General features: G+C 43.9%; 1 protein-coding gene across 3 annotated transcripts in view; it reads right to left on the reverse strand.

Annotated features, from left to right (window-relative positions):
- Positions 1-20,211, reverse strand: part of CHRM2 (cholinergic receptor muscarinic 2) — a 201,410-nt gene that overhangs the window by 169,802 nt on the left and 11,397 nt on the right. For 2 of the 3 annotated variants that reach the window (XR_013536737.1, XM_020792203.3), the window contains exons 1-2: positions 13,315-13,443; positions 12,168-12,327 (exon numbers count right to left, since the gene is read on the reverse strand). The gene's annotated coding sequence lies outside the window, so the exon portion shown is untranslated. Of the gene's footprint in view, positions 1-12,167; positions 12,328-13,314; positions 13,444-20,211 lie in introns of those variants that run through there. The other variant, XM_020792204.3, reaches the window with a different exon arrangement.

The following is a 20,211-nucleotide window of genomic DNA, read 5'->3' on the forward strand; positions in this document are numbered from 1 at the left end:
CAGAAATTCAAACCTCTGCAACAAAATCTTCTGTAGCATTGCTCAAACATCTGTCATGAAGTGGCCTGCTTCAGAGACATATATTCACAGTTCAAGACAGGTACAAATATACTAAGAAAACATCAGGCACACTAACTGACATTTAAGATTTTGACAGGGCTTTTGTTTTATTCCCCCAGTTTCTGAACCCATATATGGCTGAGCCAGTCTTCCCCCAATCAGTTGCCTTCCAACTCTAATCCTTCACAGTGGATGAGGACGATGGGATTTGTTGTTTAACCAGTTGGAGAAAAAGTCACCAGTTGGGCTACCAGTTGGAGAAAAAGTCAAACATGCACAGGGAAAGCAGAATTTTTATATTCTCCCTTCCACCTAGAGTGATCTTAACCGACCAAATAAAATAAATAAATAAAATAAATAAATTGTGTGTCAAAGTGACTTCTGTACTTCCTATAAGCAAAACACATTTACTTAGAAATAAGTTGGCCCTGTTTCAGCTAAACTTACATAAATTTGCTTGGCACGGCAGTCCTATGCAAATCTATTCATAATTGTGTCCCAGTGAATCCCACAGGACTCATTCTGAAGTACAAGTATATAGTCTAAAGCTGGAACAATTCCAACTTAACATCCATTCATTGTTTGGAACCTAGATCATGATGTAGTCAACTGCAAAATTATGATTTAATTAACTGCCTATATTAATCCATTAAAATTAATTAATTAAAAAGCAGTCCTCACGCAGTGGAAAAGAGCAGACCTTTTAATTGTTGCCAACAATTTAGCCCTTCATTTTAAAAAATTGTGTTTGAGCTTTGAAATCGCAACACTGCTGTTGATTTTACCTTGATTTTACTCCCTAGATTTTTACATTACTGTACGTTGTATTATATTCTTATATTTCAACATGTGAAACCAAAGTTTTACTAGCATATCTCCATTCGTACAACCAGACATTCGCTACACACCCCGTAGGGTTCCACATCACCAGGAAGCCAATTCTAGAAGTCTTCTCAAGTCCTTTCCGGCATGTTTTCAGGCAACCAAGGGGGCTATGAGGAGAAGTCACCATGGGGATCATCCGTCTCCAGGTTCTGCTGAGAGAATAGCTTCTTTCAGTGACAGGGTCTTGTTGGAACTAGTCCATGGTTCAAAGTTTAACTCATGAACCATCCAAAGAGTCTGCTGTTGATGAAGATGATGTTGTTGTTACGTGCTGTCAAGTCGCCTCCAACTTAAGGCAACCGTATGAATCTCCAAAATGACCAGTCCTCAGTTGCCCTACTCAGCCAGTCTATCTCATATTCAGTCTTTCTCTTTTCTTACGACCACCCACCTTTCCCAGCCTTAGCTACTGAGTAACAGATATGTGTCTGGCTGGATAGCTCAGTGAGTCCGATTTGGAGTTCAATTCCCCACGCAACCTCCAAGGAGAAAGAACCACTCTATTTAGCCTTAGGCAAGCTGTACACTCCCAGAATGTACATTCCCAGAAGAAGAAATGATAAACCACTTCTGAGTACTCTTTACTTAGAAAACTGTGGAAAGGATCACCTTGACTACCTTTTTAAAAGTAGAAAAATATATCAAATAAACATTGTTAAAGACACAAAGCATTAAGCTGGCATCTAAATTTACTTAGAGAAGACCCATTGAAGGTGTGACCAAGAGAAATTTTATTGATGCCATTGTCTCCTCTGATTAAATATGGATCTGACCCATAATTTTTGGTACAACTACTTATAAAATGCCTTGAGCCCCATCTTATAACCCCTTCTCTCACACACAAGAATATGTGTCCTCAGAGGTCACCTACAGTACATTACAGATCTTGGAAAAGTTACTTTTTTGGATTGCAACTTGGCAGTGATGGCTGTTTAGGGGATTCTGGGAGCTGTGGTCTGTAGATGACATGTGAGTAGAGAGTCCAGTCTTGAGTTAAAAGACAAAGGCCAAAATCCCATTTGCTTAGGATTGTAAGCTGCACTGGAGTAGACCCATTAAACCAGTGGGGATCTGGTATGTCAACCCTTCGCTAAATTCCATTGATTCGAATGGGTCTACTTTAGTTGCAATTTACTATGCTAAAGTAGATTATAAGAGTAGGCCCACTTGAATCCACAGAATTTATGGAGGAGTTGACTCACCACATCCTCATTGATTCAGTGGGCCTACTCTAGTGCAATTTACTATGCTAAGCAATAGGATTTCCACCAAGAAATGTGTTTTGTTTCAACAGTGCTGCTCCTAAAACTCATATGATTGATTAAAATATATTTGATCAAAGTACAGCTGTAATCTATAAAAGGCTTTCAAGGCTGTTATACAACTGCAGTATGAACTCTCTGTTTTTATGATTTGCAGCGTTTTATTTCTTTATTAGAATTCATTCCTTTAGGGGACCTTTCAGGTTCTGATAGATGATCCATTTATTCTAAAATAAATACCATGGTCAAGGCGTTTTATTTCTCTTTAATCCTCAGAGCAACCCTGTACTGTAGGCTGCATCTCCCCACCCTGACAATGGAGAGGAGTTGAGGCGATGAGAATCACCTCTTCTGAGGTAAACAATCCAGTTCACAGAGGTAAGATTTCAATTAAGGGCTTCCTAGATCACTCGCGGTTCACACTCTGAGCTCTTACACTCCAGCTGCTAATTTATTTCAGATATTTATATGCAGGGTTCTTTGCCAAACGGCACTCAAAGCAGTGTGCAAAATTAAACAGCATAAAAACATTAAAAATACATAAACAGTCCTAGAAGCAGGAAGAGCCAGCTGGACTAAAACCCACCAGAAATACCTCAGCGACAGGCTAAAAACGTTGCACAGTCCCATGTCATCCGACTCTTTCTCTCTCTCTTTTTCTTTCTTTTGACAAACTGAAACAAGGAGGAAACCACACAGATTTTGCCAAGGCACACATTCCATAAAATGGGCACCAAAATTGAGAACAGAGCTTAGCAAAGTTTATCTGTCTGACTACGACTTTCATAATCTCCCTGTTCAGCGTGGCTGCTCACAGGATTCTGGGACCTGGAGTCCATCAAATGAACATCCCCACGCCCTAGTTGAAAATACCCTGAATGCATCCGAAGAAAGAACAGGATCCACAGCAGCACCTTTTTTACCTCATCAGTCTGGGGGCATGGCAGGAACTCTTCAACAAAGAAAGGCAGTGAAACTTCCTGGTCTGAACTGCTCTTTCTCCTTCCTGATGCAACAGGTTCACTTGCCCTCTTAGAGCAGACAATGATGCCTTCATGTGCCTTTCCGTCTCTCCCAGGAAGGTGATACACATGGCGGCAGCAGCAGTGGGGACACTCTGAGGACACAAGAGATGACTAGGGGAACATCTTACCCAAAATCTGGGTACTAAGCATTACTTCTGATATGTGCGATCAGAAATTTCCAATAGCCCTGCATATGTCCATGCTTGGGGAGGTTCATGAACAGAGCCACTTTCCTCTATGTAAAGAGTTAAAGGACCATTTAGGCACAAGTATTCTGAGTTATCCAATCTCTCCAACCTTTTAATGCTGAAATAAAGTGTTAATATATGTAGCAAGTGGGACATGGTGGCGCTGCGGGCTAAACTGCAGAAGCCTCTGTGCTGCAAGGTCAGAAGACCAAGCAGTCGTAAGATCAAATCCACCTGATGGAGTGAGCTTCCATTGCTTCTCCCAGCTCCTGCCAACCTAGCAGCTTGAAATCTTGTAAATGTGAGTAGGTAAATAGGTACCACCACAGTGGGAAGGTAACGGCATTCCGTGTCTAGTCACACTGGCCACATGACCACGAAAACTGTCTCTGGACAAATGCTGGCTTTACGGCTTGGAGATGGGGATGAACACCGCACCCTAGAGTCGGACATGACTGGACTAAATGTCAAGGGGAACCTTTACCTTTTTACCTATATGTAGCAAGTAGTCTGAATGGGAGGGGCAGGAAGATAGACACATACAACCTGGATCTGGCTGCACTTTCCTTTTCTTGCTTTTTAAAAAAGGAACTTCATATCTAGATGGCTACTCTTAGGCTCACTTCCTTCCTCCTTCTCTCTCTAGAGTTACTTCCAGTTTATTGCTCTTCTGTTTTCAATCTGAAAGACCCAACTGCATACCCAGAAATGAGGATTTCTGTAACTAAGATTAAATATCCTTCTCTTGCCCTACCTTAAGTAGATTTCTTTAGACAATGTGTTCTCTTCGTCCTTTTACCAGTCTCCAGAGGAATTATTCCTCTTCAGTAGTCACCAGTTATGTTTTAGGTGGCTCCACTCTCTGAAGAAATGTCAAATAATCCTAACAATCACAGCCCAAGGTACATTAAGAGGGAGTGTTAAGAAGGCTAAAAGCCAGAATTCGGTGATTATAACCAGAAGAAAAGTGAGTCTGAGATTCCTGGAACAGCAAGCCAACGGCTATACAGTACATGTATCACAGGAAGGATCAGGGGCTGTGTCACTCTGGAGCATAACACTGAAGTGATGTGATATTTTAACAGCAGGAAGCACCTAGCAAAGATGTTTAGAGGATGTGGCAAAGTACTCAGATTCTTCCATCACATATCAAATGCCATGTCAAGGTTTGAAATTTTGTGTCCGTGTATCTGCGGCTGTTGGACAGGAGCTAAAATCCAACGAATAAAGAAACAACAGGGCAATATCAGAAAGCAGAATGGCATATTTTAAAAAAAGAAAAAGCAGAGGCAAAAAAGATCCATTAAAGATTGCAATCAGACCTAAGCACAATGAAGGCCCTTCGGATGCCATGGAATGTTGTGTCTATCAGGAAAAGAAAAAAAGAAAATCAAAAGGACAGAAGTGAGTGGATTAGGATTGTGGAATGATTAGCAGCTTATAGCAAGCACAACTTGCAGGAACTGCAAGTGGATCCGCTCTTGTTGAAACAGAATATAATAATCTTGTGCTGTCAAGTCAACTTTGAGTTATGGTGACTAGAGATGGGGAAGAAGCACCAAAATGGCGCTTCGTCTTGCTTTACTTGTTTGACGACCCATGATCCACAAATTGCTCCCCAGTGATCCAACGAACAACGAATCAATTTGTCATTCATCAGGTCAATTTTTTTGCTTTCCCTCCTCTCGCTATGGCCCGCGGGGCATATGAACTTGAACCCAAACACTTGCCAATATCCTTGGAGGATACTCAGAAATGGCTTACCGTTCCCTTCTTCTGGGGGTGTCCTGCAACAGTGCAGCTTGCCCAAGGCCATACAAACTGGCCCTACTTGCAGGAAGCACAGCAGGGAAATCAAATTTCCCAACCCCTAGCTCTACAACCAGATACCTAAACCCCTGAGCTATTCAGCCAGCTTGAAGTAGAAAAAGAAGCTATAATATAACATCTGGCCGCAGATGCCGTTTGATAACTTCTTCTAATGGAAAGGTTTGGCTATTTGTGATGGCGACAACAGGTTTCATGTTAGCTCTTATGGCAGAAGCACCTGGTGGATAAGCTGGAAGAGACAAGAGTCTTACAGAGGTATCTATGAGTATTGTCCTCTTCTTCCTGGAGAACCATCAAGGCATATTTCATGGGGAAAAAATATGTATGAAAGTAGAGAAAGCCCTCTTATCCAGCCATCGCCCATCCAGATTTCTTTCTTTTTCAATATCTTAAAACTGCCTGCATGCATCAAGGACTGCAGAGGACTAGCAATTCCTATTGGGAAACCTCTCTCTGTGAGAAAAAGATGAAAGCGCCCCTGACAGCATCAGAAAATGTTGCCGCGCATCTTCCCTGCCCCCCCCCCCCCAACAAATTTCTTATTTTGCTAAGGGGGCTCTCCTATTCATAGAGAAAAGATTGTGCACAGCTGATCACACATGAGAATGTTATACACAGTCTGCCTCTTTATGCACAGGACTTAAAATATAAATCAGCTAGCGATATCTGCGTATATAATAAACTGCATTTGGCCAAGAGGCTGACTGATATAATAGATCTCTCTTTTCCAACTTGCTTTAATAACATTTCTTGCATTCATGGAGGGAGGGTGGGGGGAAATCCTAGTTGACCCAGCTGTGTGCACAAAAATGTCCTCGCATACCCGGGCACCCAGTCTTCAGAGCTAGTGTGTATTCCAGCCAACCAAAAGAGAAAGTGGAGAAAGATGATTGAGGGAAATACAAACAAAAAAGCAGCAAAATAAAGCTGAAGCCTATGGGTGACAAAATTAATTGTCCCACCTAAAGGAGGGCCCTCCTACTTTTCTGGGGTCCTTTGGGGACCTCGCTGTGATCTCCATGCTTATTTCAAAGGGTCCATTAGGAAAAAAAAGCAGTGTTTCAACACACTGCGATGCTGATTAATTAGGCTCCAAATGAGTGCCTCTCAGACTTAGTGCAACCAGGTTCCCCATTAGGCTGGGAAAGTGTGTGGGTGTCACACAGCGGTGTTTAATTTAAGGGCTGTCCTCCACTCTCTAACCCCATCAGCATGCTCAAAGCGAAATCACTGTTCTGATGATGAGCAAATGGATAAATACAACTTAGTTGTAGAGATGGTGGGGAGGGAGTATGCTTTAGTATTGTTGTTATTATTTTTAGGAACCAGCCACTCCTTCCTCCAACACATACAGCAGCTTCCTCCGTACAAGACTGCCTTGACATTTTGAACAAGCCAGGTTTTCTTTTGTCAGGCACAAGAGTTAGAAGGGGCTGGGCTGAATCTGCAGGAGTAGTTGGAAAAGGAAAGGATTTTTATGACACGACAACACGGCATAAAAATGCTACGAGGCCGTATGGCCCTACAAGAGGAAGAAAGGGCCAAGGAGTTGGGTTGATCCCCCCGCCCGAGTCCCATCTTCTTTCAGCCTCTCCTAACCTGATGGCTCTCCAGATGTGTAGGAACACAGATCCTGTCACTCCCTAGCTAGTGTGTGGGGTGAGGGATGAGGGGGGTTGTAGCCCAATGTACTTCGAGGATGTCAGCTGGGTAAAACTGCTGGTACTTTAGGGAGAAGCAAAAAAAAAAACAGGACGGTGACAACAGTAAAGTTAGGAAATGGTTCAGGAGTAACTCTTTGCTCCCTTCACCAGGCCCTCATGTGAAGGGGGCAAAGAGACACATGGATTCAAGGTAATTCAGCAAGTTATGATCCAGAATCTTTCTTGGCACAACAGAAGTGGGGGCAGAGGCTAGTGGGAACAAACCATCACAGAATACTTGGGATGAGGAAACAGGCCCAAGTTCCAACAAAAATATGTTAGCCTTGCCCATGAATTCCTGAGGTGATCGGATGTTTCCATGGTGTCATATCTGAGTATTGATAGATATTCCTGTGGTTTAGGCAACTGGCTGCGGAGCCAGAGGTTGGGAGTTCAATTCCCCACTGTGCTTCCTTGACAGGGCTTGGACTCAATGATCCATAGGGTCCCTTCCAGCTCTGCAGTTCTAAGATTATAAGGTTGGCCAGAGAAATGAGTTTCAAGTTCGTCATATTCTACCACCCTGTGCAGATCAGGGATGGGCAACTGTGGCCCTCCAAATATATTTGGACTGCGGTTCTCATAATCCTGAACCACTTGTTGTGCTGGCATCGATGGGAGTTGTAGGCTTAAAATACTCATATGGAGGGTCACAGTTGTCCACTCCTGGTGCAGTTCATTATAGAAAGACATTTGAATAATTGGTCTGTTTAGTCCTCTATCCTGTACTCAGACCATCAGCAGCTCTCAGGTCTTCCTCAAGTCTCATTCTTTTTTATCTGATGTAGACATGGGTGCTTTATATTCATATCCAGGAATATGAATATGAAGTACGACACCACAGCTACCATGGAGGTCCATTCCCTTCCCCTAGAACCAGCCTGGTCCACTCACCAGGTTCTGTGCAGTGCACACATCCATCGGCATAGTCATTGCACCAATCATGGTGCCTCGCAAGACGAATGTAATTTGTTCCGTGAGTAGCGCTGTCTTGCAAAATTTTTGTCTTGCAAAAAGCAGTTTCCCATAGGAATGCATTGCAATGCATTCCTATGGGAACTTCGCAAGATGAAAATAATTCATTCATCTTGTGAGGCATCGGTCTTGCGAAAAACATTCATCTTGCAAAGCACAGCCATAGAAGAAGCTGTCTTGCAAGGCACCACAGCGATTGCAAAAACCATTCGTCTTGCAGGTTTTTCATCCCGCAAGGCATTCATCTTGCAAGGCACCACTGTAGTTCGGCCAACACCTCCCTGCCTCTCCCCACACCCGACCGCTCAGCACCTGAGCACAGAGACTCGTCTTCCCATCTCCTCACTGGGGTGGTCGTCTGTGGGGAGAGGCGGGAAGCACTGGCCGAACTACTTACGCACTTGGTACAGCGACAATGCTGATGGATGCACATGCCATGCGGAGCCTGATGAATGGACCAAGCTGGTTTGGCGGGGGGAGGGAATGGATCACTGCGGCACCTGTGGTGCCGTGCCTCTTATTCATATCCCTTGGATGCGAACACAAAGGTCACATGTCTAACGTATACCCTGTATTTCTTCCATAAAATTGGATGCGAACAGAGTGGCTAGCAGTCAAAGGAACAAAACAAGTTCAAGATTAAAGGAAAATAAATAAATGATGTCAAATAAAAATAATTAAAAGATGAAGGTCCTTTCTCATCACTATTAAAACAAAAAATTGAGCATGCAAAAGACTGAAATTAGTACCTTCTGAACAGAGAGCATATGGACCAATTGCACATAGTATATATGAAGCTAAATCAGATCTTCAGTCCATCTAACCCAATTGTGCTCACATTGACCAGCGGCAACTTTCCGGGGCTTCAAGACAGAGTTTTTCTATACCTGCCTGGCGATGCCAGTAACTGAACAGGGAAATGTCTGTGTATAAAGCATATGTTCTGACACCATCTTGTGTCCCCTCTTCTTAATGTTGAGAAAAGAGGCATGATCATGTCAAAGGCTTCCTCCCATGTCCCAAGGTAGTAAAGTTCACATTGCCAGATGTCACAAAGAAACAATCAACTAATACAAAAAGTATGGGACTTTAACTGGAAAAGGCAATTATTTTTCCATGATCAAAAGAAAAATACCTTTTTATGTCAGGAGAAGACCTGAAATTGAGGGTGGAAGATTTCCACTCACCATGATATTCTTGTCATGTGCTGTCAAGTCAGAACCAACTTACAGGAACCCTGACAGGGGTTTCAAGATAAGTGAGATACTTAAGTTCCACATTCCTAGCAATCTCCCATGGCTTAGCAGGGATTCAAATTCAGGCCTCCCGAATGGGTAGCCTTTCACTCTATCCACTAAACCACACTGGGTCCTGAAATGATACTCGCCCTCAAAACTGTGTCTATTATCATGACAAGTATTTTGGAAAATGCACTGCAGACCAGCAGCCTCTTTCAAAAACGTCACAGTTCTTCCTTAAATAAAATGGTGTGCAAAGGAATCTAAAGTATGTATGTGGCCACTTCACCTTAACAAACGTTTCTGCCAGCTGGAAAGCACAAAGATTCAGAAGCATATAAACATCAAGACAAGATCTGGACTTCTAAAGAATTAAGAGGAAAGCATGTCTTATGGCTATAAAAGGCAGGAGAGTCTTAAACACCCCCCCATCCCGACTCTCACCTATAGGTCTGATTCTACAGCTATGGGTCTGATTCTACAATCACTGACGCCCCCAGTGACTGGCAGGGTTAGAATCCTTAAGCCTATTCCTCCAGATTTGCTCTGTGGAAACTTAGAGGTCATGTTCTATATTAATGGGAAAGCAACTATGCCCCTGTGCCAGATTCTTTGTTAGTTTATAGCCACCAAAATCTAGCAGATGCACAGTGCGTGACATTGGGTGATTTGTATGTAAATAACAGGCAAGGAGATGCCAAGGGGCAGATGATGCTAGAAGCCAGGGGAAGCTACAAAGGATGGAAAGGCAGACATTTCCCTATATTTCCTGAATTTCGTTGCAATCCATTCTGTGCCATCATCCCACTACATTCATCCTCCTTCCCCACCCCATCTTGCTAATGTATCCAATTCCAAATTTTTCTTCAACCTACAGTTTAGAGAGACAGATTCTTTTTTGACTTATTTTATACTTTCGTGACTAAGGAGCTGGGGTTTTCTTCCTAAACCCACGCAGAGGAATGAAAGCTGTCCGTTTTCACATGCTACGGAAGCACAACCTGGAAATCTAAGACTATACAGCTAAACTCACCCGACAATAGACACAGATAATGTAACATTTCCATAGACGTGCATTTTTTTGGTATGTGCATGAATGGGTACAGCCAAGATTACTCAAGATTTCCCAGATATATACCTGCATACTCATTGCTGCGCAGAATGAGCCATTTATAAGGAATTTTGTAGGCAGTAGTCCAGATAATTCGTCCCTTCCTTCCTTCCTGCACTATTTCTCTTTTGCTTTCTATCACACTGACTTCTTTTTTTTTTCCCCTTATACAGTCATGCACCTTGATCTCAATCTTTGCCTTTTACAATTTCATTTCACACTTTAAGCTCCTTAGATTAGCAAAGCTGGTAGGCTAAGAGAAAAAAATGTTTGCTAATGAAGCAATCACAGATCGGGACAGGTTGGGCTGTTTACATTCTTAAATCCAGTAAGACATACATTAATGTAACAAATTCTGAAAGCATGTTGATATTACATTTGCTGTCGCTGAAGTTAAGAAACAGTCTTGTACTCAGCCTTCCTGAAACTGAGGTCCTCTAGAAGTGTTGGGCCATCATGTCCCTCTTCCTCAGCCAACATAATGAAATCTTATGCTGTCTGGGAATTATAGTCCAACACTTCCAGGAGGGATCCAGCTGGTGAAGGCTGTTCACAACTTAAACAATGAGTTCATCTAACCCAGGATGGTCTATTCTAAGTGAAAGCAGCTCTTCAGGAACTTTCCCAGATGAAGGAGCAACTTGTTATGGTTTAATATCTGTAAACCCTTAGGACTGCGCCTGGGACTTTTGTATAGAAGGCATGTGCTTAACCATGGACCTTAAGACCTTCTTGTTAAACCATAGAAGCCAAGACATCCTGTGGCTGCTTTTCCCAACCTAGTACCCTCCAGATGTACAGGTTACCAACTTCTAGTCGGCTGTGGAGTTCTGGGAGTCGCAATCCCTTAGACTGTGAGGAAACCAGAAAGGCTATGATATGCCAAGGAAACAGATCTCACCCAGCACTTCAAAAGTGTTACCGTCCTAATATATATTTACCAAAGAATGGAAATGCAACTTTTTGGAACTATGCCCCCGCTTGAAATCCCCCAGCCAACCAGGTTGGCTTTGGGAAATCGTAATCTTAAAAAGCAACATGTCCAAGCTCTAGTATTTACCAAGCAAAAACTCCCATCAGCTGAACAGTATATACTTCTCCTTACACAGAATCTCACTGCATAGCATTGTTCCACTAAAAACAATGACATTCAAAAGTGTTTGCTTATCAGCAACACCATGTCTGTCAATGAAATCAATCCATTTTCCCATTCTCTACCAACTCCCTAATCTGCATGACTACAGATTATCCTCTTGTCAAAATACACTCTCCAATTCATTCTTGGACAATCCTTCCTTCCTTCCTCTTATCCAGCATCAGCTCCTTCCTTCCTTCCTCTTATCCATTATCAGCTCCTTCCTTCCTTCCTTCCTTCCTTCCTTCCTTCCTTCCTTCCTTCCTTCCTTCCTTCCTCTACTCAGAGGCATCTATTTCAGCTTTGTGGCTCACATCACTCATTGCCAAAGACATGCCTAGGTCTTGTGCTAAAAAGTAAATTGATGCAGTCTGTGTTGTTGCGGTTCTAAACCCAAAGAAGTGAACTACATCCAAAAAGCCAGTGCTAGAATAAAGTGGTCAGTCTTTAAGATACCATGACCAAGCTTTGGGCTGCTTCTCTTGTTTCATCCTCTTACCCACAGAACTAACTCTAGGCATCTTGTCAGCATAACTCTGCTTCATCAGTGAAACAGATGAAACGGACTGCTTCTAGAGTCCTCATGAATTTGGAGGAAGGAATTAAAAGAAGAAATGCATTCTCAAACAACCGGACAGAAAATAATCATAAGAACGTCATTCTTGTTGTTGGTGGGGTGTGTGAGAGAGAGGTGAAAAATAATTACAATTTTTTTGCATAGGGAGAAAGGGCAAGGGGAAAGTAGAATCTCCTACCTGTACTCCAGTTACCAGAAGTTTCCTTCGTTTTCACAATGTTGCAGAGGTCCAGGGAATTGTGAAGCCCGCAGAAAGCTGCAAACCGAGGAGTCGGGAGGGAGAAGACCACGAAAGGGTCAGAATCCAGAGGTAGCTTCCATATCTTGTTCTTCCATGTCTTTTCCAAAAGGAGAAGAGGAGGAGAAAGTGGAATGGGTAGAATGAGAGAGAGAGAGAGGGAGAGAGAGGGAGATTATTTGGGATTGTGCCAGAGGGAGGTAGAGAGAGGAGTTTAGTCTGCAATCCTATGCATGCATTCTGATTTAGGAGTAAATCAGACTTCTGTCTAGGCAAGCAACATCCATCCATCGGATCTTGCAACACAGCAGGGACGCGCGGGGGGGGGGGCTCTATCTTCATACAGAGACGACTCAGATTCTTGGAAGAAAAATATATAAAGAAAAATAAGAGAGCCGCACAAGCCCCAGGAAGATTTTCGTAGGGTGCTCATTCCCCCAGGACTAGACAAGTCTTTGGTTCGAGTCTCAGTGTCGCCGAATCTTGGTCTGAAGACTCGCAAAAGTCAATTGCACTCAATAATAATAAAAAAAAAACACCATACAGCGTCCACTCTCTCTCCCCACCTCCCGTCGATTCGAATCAGAACCCTGGCATTTACACCCTTCCCGCGGTGGTGGCCGGAGCTGGCAAGCGGCGCACGTTTCCTAAACACCAGCCAAGCTCCAAAGCGAGCCATCCCAGCGAAGATCGCCCAAACCCGTGGGCGACAGAAGCGGCCCTCTAAGCAGCCCACTCCCCATCTGGCCCTTTCTCTCTCTGTGTCTGTCTCTCTCCCCGCGGGGGGGGGTATTTTCCCCATTACCCTTGCTTCCCTCTCTCTGCTTCAACCGAGTTGAAACAAGCACTCATCCGCACAAGCTCACGCAGCCCGGCAATCTGGTTCGGGGGGGGGGGGGAAGCGGAGGAAGGACGCGCACCCGGAGCCATCGAAAGCACCAGGAGCATCGGAGATGGGATCCATCAATTCCAAATCAATACATTTCATGATGATGGTGGTGGTGGTGGTAATCTCCCTCCCAGACGCCTCCTCTGCCCTTCCACCCAAAGTTTCCGACGACCCAAAAAGACCCGTGTCCACCTTTACCGGAGAACAGACGCGCAGGAGCTGGCCCCGTCGTGAGCATCTCCACGGCATGGGCACTGGGCAGGGCGGCTTTGCCCCCGCGCTGGTTCTCCTGCGCGCCGCTCGCTGCCTTTGCCCGAGCTGGCCAAAGGGCGGCGAAAGTGGCGGGTGCGGGGCGGCGGGCGGGCGGGCGAGCGCGGGCGCGGCGCGGCGAAGAGCCAGCGGGCGAGGCAGAAGCCGGCGCTCGGCTGGCGAAGCTCTCAATTTTCTTGCTCCTCCGCCGGCACGAGCCGCTTCTCCTCCAATGACCGTCGCCCTGCTCGCTGATTCGGTGCCGCTTCCCAATAAGAGCGGGGGCCGGCTGCTGGCCGCACCCCCGGCCACCTGCCCCGCACCCGGACCAGCCGCAACGCTCCCCCCCCCCCCCCGGTTTGGCAGCACGTCTACCCACTAGGCAGCAATCTCGCCCCCCCCCCTTTTTTCTTAGTGGGGAGGAAGCCCAGCCCGCGATTGCCACCCAGGGCAAGCCGTACTTTTCTCCAACCCCCTACTCTTCCCCCTAAATATGGGCGCAAACTCGGGAGGGGGGGTGCGGTGTCCCTCTGAAAGAAAGTGAAAGTTTGTGCTTCTGGAAAAGGGAAAGTTAGCAGGGCCCGGAGGCGCTGCCATTTATTTTCCTAACACTCACTGGTAGATTCACCCTTATATTTTGGTGCCCTCTAGATCTTGCCCAAGACAGTGGTTTCCAACCATGGTGCTCTTGGACTGCAGTTCTCAGAAGCTTTCACCGCCAGCTGTGCTGGCCAGCGTTTCTGGAAGTTGCCGTCCAAGAACATCTGGGTTACCCAAGGCTGGGAACCATTATCTTTTGAACTCAGTGGGTGTAACTTCTGAATAGATATCTACAGCATGTTAGATTAGCTCTCCTTATAATATTCATTCATCACATTTATAACCCAGTTTTCCATGAAAAGATAGGGCTCAACTGGCTGACAAACTTCTAAAAAGAATAGAAACCACTTTTAGCTAAAAAAAAAAAAAAAAAAAAAAACCACACACACACCATAAGGCCAGCCTCGCTGTGAGTAAATCCTGTTAACTATGTTGCTGGAACCAGTTGTATTGGCTCTTGCCTTTCCATCGGACCATTCCAGCAATGTGGAGAGGGGAGATTTGCTGCTTGGGTAGCAGCCTATCCTCCATATTACTTTACCCAGCCTTCATGCTCTGGAAAGGACACTTCTTGATACAGAGCACGTTACCATAGTCTCTCGAGACTGAAGGATGCCTATGGACTCTGAGATCGATGCCCATCAGTGTAATAAAGTGGATAGGAATCTTGAGGCCTGGGTTCAAAATTTTTGGCCCATGGAAGCACACTGGGGAGTGGCAATGATACAACTACTGCTTAAATATTTCACATGCTTTGACAACTCTGCTAGGGTCACAGGAAGTCAGTGTAAATAGGCAACACATTACCAACCCCCCCCCCCAAAAGCAAACAAAAAAACAAACCCAGTAGGGTACAAACAGTGAGGCTAACATTAAAACATGTGCCATCCACTGAATGGGTCTCCTTTAGTTTAGAGATTAACCATTAGATTTTGTATAATATCTCCAAAAAATTAGAATTCTGATAAAGCTATACGAAACACCTTTTTAATTTTATTTATTTATTTATTTTATTTTTAGATTTGCAATTAAGGGACTTTCCTTTTGTGTGTGTGTTGCTGTGTGTGTGTTGCAGATTATTTAAAAAACTAGTAAAAAGCTGTCTTCAGGTTGTTGTTTTTAGACTCTAAATCACCAAGAAGCTTTATCAGATACCAGAAAAGAAGCAATAAAAGAATTGCTGGCTCCTATTTTCCCCTTCAGAGTATTTTGTTCTCTCTCCTTTTTGTACCGCATATCCTTTAAACTACTTCTCCATCATCAAGGGTCTCATACATGTAATGAACTCTTTTAATGCATAGTTACTGCTCTACCTGCAAGGGTCTCCTAGCAAACAACAATTGCTAATATTTACAAGCTTTGGGTGGATGGAGTCCAAGCTGCAGCTAATAAAATTAATTAGTATATTTCAAGGGCTTCTGCTCTGAGCATGTGCAGAGTTCCTGCTCCTGTGCACTTGCATGTTTGATTGATATTTACTACAGTCATTGACCGGCAGACACTTGCATGTTTGGAGGGGTCTGGTGAACAGATACCAACAGCAGGGGGGAAGAGTGGACAAGGCCCAAAGTCTCATGAGATGTGGGGATCATGGCCCTCCAGTGGTTTACAGACTGCAATTCCCATAATCCCAGGGAAGCATTAATGGGAGCTATAGAGGAGAAACATCTCGGAGGACAGCCATTGCTCATCCTTGGACTAAGGAGACCAGATGTGAAAGAGGATAGACCCCCTCCACCTCTAATAACGGCACCATGATAGTTCAGTCAATGAAGCCTAAATTATTTCTGGAGGCAAAAATGTTGAAACGGAGGCTGTCCTGTTTTGGCCACATCACGAGAAGAAAGGATTCTCTGGGAAAGATAATAATGCTGGGAAAGTTTGAAGGAGGCAGGAAAAGAGGAAGACCAAGTATGAGATGGACTGGCTCCCTAAAGGAGGCCACAAGGCTGAGTCTCCAAGAGCTGACCTGTTGAAGACAGGACCTTTCGTAGATTGCTCGTTCTGAGGGTCTCCATGAGTCAGAGGTGGCTTGATGGCCCACAAAAACAACAACATGAAATCAGAGTTTCATGTTGCCTGCAGCAAACTTCATTGTCTCCCACCCAACTCATCCCCCAAAAAGCGAGAAGGACAATGCCCTTTCAAAAAAAGGACAAAGTTTAGGGTTTCTTGAAAAGAAAAAAGAAAAGAAAATTAGACTGGGAGGTGTTGCTGTTTATTTCTTAATCCTCAACAGTAGCTTCACCACTTAGATTTTACTGCCCTCTAAATTTTGGTGCCCTGAGGCAAAGTCCTAGTTTCCTTATGCTAGTCGCAGCCCTGCATGAAATCCTCTCTTCTAACAATTAAAGGCAGAGGACAGGAGCTTTTCTGTCTTTCAGAGCTGACCCCTTCGTGTGGGCCTTTCGCTGGTTCTGCAGCTGGGCCCGGCCTGGCCCAGCCTGGTCATCAGCCCTAAATTAAATGGACTTTTAATATGCTCCAGTAGGGTGCCTTTTTTGATGAATAATTGACCTTTTTGGCCACAGTGAGGGAAAACGAAATGTTATTTCTCCTCAATCCTGTGGTGTTTAGTTTTTTAGTTGTTTAAACACATTTTATTGCACTGAAATATTTACGAAGCCTGCCTTCTTGGCACCCTGACAAATGAATTACGGTGAGGCGATCCATTTTGGTGAACAACAGTTAATTTTTCTTGGGTATAAACCATTCCCTTTTAATTAATAGTCATTAGACTGAAAGAAGCATTTACTTGGGCTTTAGGGAATTTGCCACTTCTCCCTCAAAGAGTGAACTAGATATAAATATCATGTATTAGCATTCTTTGTTTTTCGGTTTTATTTCTTTTCCATTCCTTTCTTTTCAAATTTATGACGGTATGTTTGATATAATAAAACCTGTTCCCAAGAATTTCCTTCTGAGAACAAATCTGATTTATTTTAAAACACATGGGCATTACCTCACAGACTGAATTATTTCTCCATTCAGAGGAAAAAAACACTGGGATATGCAAGTAAGAAAAGTTTTAACTTAAATCAGAAATGGGCAAATCTGACATTTCACAAGGCCTACTTTCAATTTACTAACCAGTCAACATGATGCCTTTCCTATGCTTTGTACTGCAACACCCATCTTTCCATATCATGTAACACAGGGCTGGGCCTGATGGAAAATAATGGAAAATGTACTGCTGCTCTTTTCATTTCCTGATAGGAGAACTATAGTAGTTCTCAGTTGGGGTTGAGAAGATGGCCAGTACAATAGAACATTTATAACATTAAGCACAGAAGAGTGAAGATGCTGTGGGGGTGGGAGGTAGCTTTGTCTCTCAAACATCTGAATCATTTTATTTCACATTTCCAATCCAAAATAGGCCATTGGTCCTACTGATGTTGATGGGCATACCTTTCAATTATGTAGGCTTAGTAGTACAGTATATGTATTGACTTGCTCTGCTGGCTGGATAATTCTGGGAGTTGCAGTCCCAAAATGCATTTTTTTTTTCTGACTAGACTACAGTATTATAATATGCTCTCCATGGGGCTGTCGTTCCAAAATGGTTTGGAACTTTCAGTGTATGGTGAACACAATCCCGTTTAAAGCCATCCAGGTTGGAAGGCATCCCTATGACTTGGTTCGCCATTGGCAGTACCTGCCTTCCACTCACAGGTATTACTACCACACCCTCATGCACCACACATGATTGATTTTAGTTTCACTGCCACAGTAGCCCTTATTGACTGGTGACTAGTATGGAAAAAATGCTGGCTGGATAGATTAGTGAGTTAGGGTCTGAGGTGGGGAGTTCAATTCCTCACCATGTCTACCAGGAGTAGAACCAGCCTCTGAGGACCTCGGCAACCGACAGACTTCCAGGGTGCCCTGAACTACTACAACTACTACTAAAGCTGGTTCACTCTGCACCCTTCACAATAGATCTCGTTTAATTATTGGGTGGAAATAGACAGAGTCACTCACTAATAGGATAATAGAATGGAATTTATTCACAGCAGTTTTTACGAAGTGGCTTTTTTCTGGGAAACGGGGCAATTTTTTAAAAGTAGCAACATCTGAGATGTTATTCTAGGGATAATATTCTTGATCCTGAAGAATTTCAGCTCCAGTCTAAACATCCTTCAGGTGACATACATTTATAATAGGAGATCATCCCCTACCAAGAGGCAACAAACTCTTTTTTTTCCAGGGTTGAAAAAAGTTGCATGGCAACACTCAGGGTTGAAAAAAGAAAATCTTTCCCAAACTCTACCTTTTGGGTAGGTGTGTATCCTAACTATGCTATAATCCTTATATAATTACACCGAAGGGACATTGTGCTCTTTATTCTTGAGAATGTTTTAAAAACCCACTGAGACTGGGAATCATACAGACATCCAGATAATGTCATGGACCTGGGAACAAAGCTTGTCAGAATGGCTGAAAACCTGCTGCTTTGTGTAACCATTCACACTAGAGTAGGCCCATTAAATCAGTAGGGAATTTGGTAAATCAACTTTTCCATAAGTTCCATTGTTTCAAATGAGCCCACTCTAACTGCAACTTACAAAACTAAAGCAAATCACAGCTAAAGCAGGCTTGATCAAATTAATGGAACTTGCTGAGGAGTTGGCTCACCAAATCCCCACTAATTCAATGGGCCTACTCTAGTGCAACTCACTATGTTAAGCAACAGGATTTCAATCATTGTCTCCTAAAGAGTGCAAGATGGGTCAGCCCCAACCTCTATGACCTTTATTCTATCATAGGGTACGTTGAGTTATTTATTTATTTATTATTATTTTTTTTTAATGTCCCCACCTTTCTCCTTAAGAGGTACCAAGGTGGCTCAAGTGCTCTATATAGAATGAGACAACTATTCCCCTTACCTGAGTATTATCTACATAAAGGCTGGTCAGAATGTCAATCTCTAGGTTGGTGGTGGCTGACCAGCTCCAGGCCCTTCTGGATGAAACCAATGCCCTGGATCTATTTCAGTCAGGCTTCAGGCTGTGCCATGGTATGGAAATGGGACTGGTCGCCCTGTTTGATGACCTGTTGAGAGAGGCCAACGGGGCAAAATGTCTCTGTTGGTCCTTCTTGATATCTCAGTGGCCTTCAATACCATTGACCACGGTATCCTCCTTGGGAGGCTCTCCAAGCTGGGAATTGGTGATCTGGTGCTTGCCTGGGTCCAATCCTTCTTGAAAGACTGTCCTCAGAGAGTACAGCTTGGGGAGAATGTATTGGCCCCGTGGAGTCTCAAATCTGAGGTTCCACAAGGCTCAATTATCTCCCCAATGTTGTTCAATATCTATATGAGGCCGCTGGGTCAGGTCATCAGGCGATGTGGGGCTTCATGTCATCAGTACCCAACTCTACATCTCCTTTTCCCCAACAACAGTGGATGCTGTTTCATCCCTTCAGTGCTGCCTGGAGGCTGCACTGCAATGGATGCAGGTGAATGGACTGAGGCAGAACCTGCACAAGACGGAAGTCCTGAGGAAACTCTCTCACTTTGGGGGGAGTGACTCTCACCACGAAGACTGAAGTTCACATCTTTGGGGTCCATCTGGTTCCGGCACTTACTATGGAAATCCAGATAGTGTCAGTGGCCTGAACCGCCGGCGGCCAGACTTCTTACTGGGGTGAGAAAGCATCAACATATCTCCCCCACTCTGGCTGCCCTGCATTGGCTGCCCATTCATTTCTGCATTGGTTTCAAAGTATTAATGATGACATATAAAGCCCTAAACAGTTTAGGACTTGGATATTTAGCGAAACGCCTTCTCCCACCTAGATTTATCCGTATCACTCGCTTTTGCCAGGAGGGGCGGCTGAGGGGCCTAAAGTCAAGGGAGGCCCGAACAGAAAGAACAAGAAACCGGGTCTTCTCAGAAGTGGCCCCTCATGTCTTGAACTATCTCCCCCCAGAAATTTGTCTGGCTCCCTCTCTGGGTGTTTTTAAGAGCAAGCTTAAGACCTGGCTCTTTAGGCAGGCCTTCCCTTCTGTCATTACTCAATTTATCTTTGCCATCTTGAATTATATTAATGTTGTTGTTTTATTTTATACTGTTGCTGTATTATGAAATTGTTGTGAGCTACCCAGAGTGATCTAGATGGGTGGGATATAAATAAAATAAATAATAGGTGATCTGTGATAGATTAGCCAGGATTTCTGCATCTTGGTTTTTTTTAGCAGCAGCATGAAAATGGCTCTTGACCCATGGCTCACAATGCTAAGAATTT

This window comes from Pogona vitticeps, chromosome 5 (assembly GCF_051106095.1).
Source record: "Pogona vitticeps strain Pit_001003342236 chromosome 5, PviZW2.1, whole genome shotgun sequence".
NCBI lineage: Eukaryota > Metazoa > Chordata > Lepidosauria > Squamata > Agamidae > Pogona > Pogona vitticeps.